The sequence below is a fragment of the Pinus tabuliformis genome, chromosome 9 (assembly GCF_031772625.1).
Source record: "Pinus tabuliformis cultivar Carrire ecotype Pingquan chromosome 9, CPIR1, whole genome shotgun sequence".
Taxonomy (NCBI): Eukaryota; Viridiplantae; Streptophyta; class Pinopsida; order Pinales; family Pinaceae; genus Pinus; species Pinus tabuliformis.
This window is the reverse complement of record NC_142307.1, coordinates 1,075,847,130-1,075,851,546: the sequence shown is the minus strand read 5'-3', so window position 1 is coordinate 1,075,851,546 and position 4,417 is coordinate 1,075,847,130.

The following is a 4,417-nucleotide window of genomic DNA, read 5'->3' as shown; positions in this document are numbered from 1 at the left end:
TCTACTCATTGTTAATCCTCTGCTCATTGATCACCTGTAGAGCACGGTGCTCACGGGCCCTCAGCTCAGCAATCACTCCATCCTCCAATAGGTGGAGTTCCTAGCCAGGAGGCGCTGCCAAATTCAACCCCAGTCCCTTGAGGGCATTGACAGTGGTCCTGTTAGCTTCATTCTTCGTGGTCAGTGCTCCATCGGGTAGCACTATCATGCTGGAGACCTTCACATGCAACATCTCGGGAGCTTTTGAAGTGCCAATAGCAAGGCTAGTGGACAGCATGCCAGCCTGTGATGTGTAGGTCTACAACTCCTACAAACTTGTCTAGATGGTGCCCAGTTTTAGTTGTTGCTAATTTTCAAACTGTTGTAGGGCCTCCAGGGTGACATCTCGCACTATCTCTCCAATTTCATGCAAATCTCCCTCTGTGAGGGTGATTGGGTCTAGCGACAACTTAGTGGCCTTGGATTCTTCCTCAACCCTCCATTATCCTGCTCAATTGGACGCTTGATGTGGGTGGACATTGTCTGTGGGTCCGTGTCGTGCTGCTCTATCTGCTCATCCATCTCTTCCTCTGTCTCGGGCGAAGGTGACCTTGCACCTTTGTCAAAGTCATGCTTTGTTCCACCTTTTTGCTTCTCTATCTGTTGAGTGGCATCGCGCTCTGCCTAGGCCTTGTTAGTGGCTTCCTTCTTCCTCTTCTTGGCTATCTACACCATCTTGAGGTTTGCCTCCTTCTTGCACTGCGCGACATACTTGCTCACTCCCATCGCCAAGTCTGATGTACTGAACCATTCTGTCGGTCAGTGATCAAGTATTGCATCAATGGCATCATCCATTGCCATGTAAGGCAAGTCATACCATGTCTGTGCAGCGTCCTTTCGTGCCCTGATGGACACATGGTGAAACTCTGCCTTAAACTTTGCGTAGCCTTGTAGGTTGGCAAACACAGTAGGTGAAAACCACGATTTGTGATTGATAGCCATGTGGATGTTCATCTCCATCAAGATCTAGAAGATATTGCTATCCTTGATGCGCTACACGTCCTTGGTCACCCACAACGAAGCGTACTTCATTGCTTCTAGTAGGTCTGGCATGACTGAAGGAAATTGACTTTCTTCTGGTAGCTAGCATGCTACCATCATAATCAACAGCAAGAGCCACGCATAGTGGAAAGTCTTGCTAAGCTCCTATGCCTCGCGGCAGTTCGCAAGGAACTCGTCACAGAGATAGTGTGCCCAATTGAACTGGGATCCTTCGGCGCACTGGATGGCTAGCACAACAATAGGTGCGAGCACCTTATTGGCACAACACTTCCTCATCACCTTCCCGACCAAAATCTGTGTGGCCACCTTTATTGCAGGGTCACTGATACTGGATATGGCATATCCGCGTGACTTCTTCACAAGCTTAAATTTCTCCTTCATGGCCTCCACCAGGGCCTGCTCACTACCTTTTCTACCAAACATCATGGCTGGATTCTCACCTGTGTAGGGCAGTTGTGTGATCTTGTGGATCAATCTGTCGGTGATTTGTATTGGCTCCTCCAACCACAGACACCCATCATGCACCAAGTATAGCAACTTCTTGATGACCAATACACTAATAAAGGTGCAGTTGTAGCGCAACACCCATATTAGGTTGAGCATACCTGCCTTGCCTACACCCTTGATCCACTTTCGTGGCTCCAATGTGGTCATCCAACCGTTCCCCCCACATTCGATTCATTAATGCTAGATTGGCGACAGGGTTTCAAGGATATGTCCCATAAATTTCGTCTTAAAGGCCAGTTGCTCACTCCATTTGGCACATTTCTACCATCAAATCATGAATAGTGACTTTAACAGTCACTTCCTAACTGACCTACGTGATTCCTCCCTGGGTAGCTCAACTCCCTTCATGCTTTCATGAACCCTGTGACATTTCCTCACTTCGCACAATCCTCCAATCACGCAACTCCCCAACCTGGGCATGTAGTTTAGAGTCTCGTGCCTCCTTTCATCCGCATGGAGTGCTAAGACTGTGATACCCTCATATAGTCACATGGCTAGACCACTAGTGTATGCCTTCAATCAACTGACATTCACCTTTCCCGGGAAGGGATCTAAATTCAATTTAACCAACTGAACTGCTCCACCATCGGTAATCTCCTTAATGACATAGGGTCCTAACCATTGCATTCCGAATTTCCCTGGAAATTTATTAAACTTGTTGTCATATAAAAAAACTAGGTCATTTACCTTAAAGGTGTGCAACTTAATGTGCCGACCATGCCATGCCTTTTCACGTTGCTTTTGAACCTGTTAGTGAAATCCAACTATAAATATCTCTTCCTCAAGCTCAACCAACTGCATGAGCTTCTCTTCTAAGGCTCTGTGATCCATCATACCCATGAGTGCTGCTATGCATAGACTAGGCACAATGTATTCCATGGGCATCACTACTTCAATGCCATTTATAAGCCTAAAGGGTGTCTGTCGAGTCAACTTCTTGCATGTCATCCAATAGGTCCATATTAATGCAGGTATGTGCAGGTCCCAATCACTTTATTGAGTGTTGCAAACCTTTGTCAACACGTTTTCCAACACCTTATTGAATGCTTCCACCATCCTGTTAGCCTGTGGGTGGTAAGGTGTGCTCTTCTAGTGATATACCTAAAATTCCTCTGTCAGCACACTAATTGTTTCATTCAAAAATGTACATACTGGTGTCATTCATCAAAATCTTTGGACACCCAAATCGTGTTAGTACATACTCAAAGAGGAACTTCATAGTAATCATGCCTATGCAATCCTTCACAAGCTGTGCCTCTACCCATCGAGTCAAATACTCAGTCGCAATGATAATGTGCTGCGCTCCTATCTTCTTTCCTTGGGGATGAATGGGTCCCACAAAATCTATCACCCATTTCTAAAAGGGTTGTAAGGTCATATGTGGGTTTAGAGGTAGCTCATCCCTCCATGATAACCGTCCAGTCCTTTGACACACATCACACACCTTGCAGTAAGTTTTTGAGTCTTGATGGAGGGTTGGCCACCACAACCCTGCGTGTAGAATCTTCTGTGTGGTCGCTCTTCCTGCATAATGACCTCCTACGGCACCCCCATGAGCATCCGCTAGGATAGTGCTCCTTTCAAATGCTGGTACATATCGTCGCAATATTTCATCAGACCCCATTTTGTATAGATGACCAGCAATGATAGAAAAGTATGTTGCGCACACCACTAACTCCTTCTTCTGCTAGACAGTGTAACCTTTTGGGGTAGTTCCTGTCGTTAGAAAGTGTATGATATCTTCAAAATGACCATTCGAGACACGCACAACAAATAGCTGCATGTCAGGAAATTCCTCCTCCAAATTAGTGGGCTCTTCCCCTATTTCGATGCGCGATAGATGGTCTGGTCCCATGTTCAGTCATCCAAGCTTCAAAATAACCTCAAAATCATACTCTTGGAACAACAACAACCACCTACAAATTCACCTCCCCCAACACAGTCTTATTGACTAGGTATTTCAATGCGGAATGATCCGTATACATCTTAAAATGGCCTCCTATCAAATAGTTTCTGAACTTCTAGAGCACATATACCATGGCTAACCCTTCGCGCTTGGTGGTGGAATAGTTCTTCTCAGCCTTAGATAACCTTCTACTTGCGAACATTATAGGATGATCCAATTCTCGTTCGCCAGCCTGTGTCAGTACTGCTCCTAGTGCTATACATGACGTGCCAACATTTACATGAAACTCCTTCTTCCAATCTAGGAAGACTAAAATTGGTGCATTGACCATATTTTCTTTCAATACATTGAAGCTTTTCTTACAGTCCTCATTCCAACAGAATGTGACATCCTTTTCTAACAACTTCTCTATTGGCAAGGTGATCTGGGCATAGCCCTTAATAAACTTCTTGTAATACCCAGTATGTCCTAAGGTTGCACATAGCTATTTCACACTCCTCGACACTTCCAAGTTAAGTATCACCGTGATCTTCATGACATCCACCATTAGTCCCTATCTACAAACCACATGACCCAATAGAGTCCCAAAAGGAACACAAAGCAGGCACTTCTTTAGATTGAGTGTGATCTGGTTCCTTTGATAGGTATCTAGCATCAGGCGGAAACTTGCCACATGGCGCTTCACTAGCCCAAACACAGTCCAGTCATCAGAGTACACTTCCAAGAATTTATGAATAAATTCCTTGACTGCATCAGTGACTACGCGCGAAAAAATTGCAGGCACATTCTTCAATCCTAAAGGCATTACAGTGTACTAAAAACATCCCCACTCCATCGCGAAGGTTGTCCTGATTCTATACTCCGGCTCGATTTTGATCTGATGGTACCCAGAGAAGCCATTAGTGAAGGAGTATGCTTCCTTGCCACCTACATTGTCCAATGCCTCATTAGTGAATAGAGTCA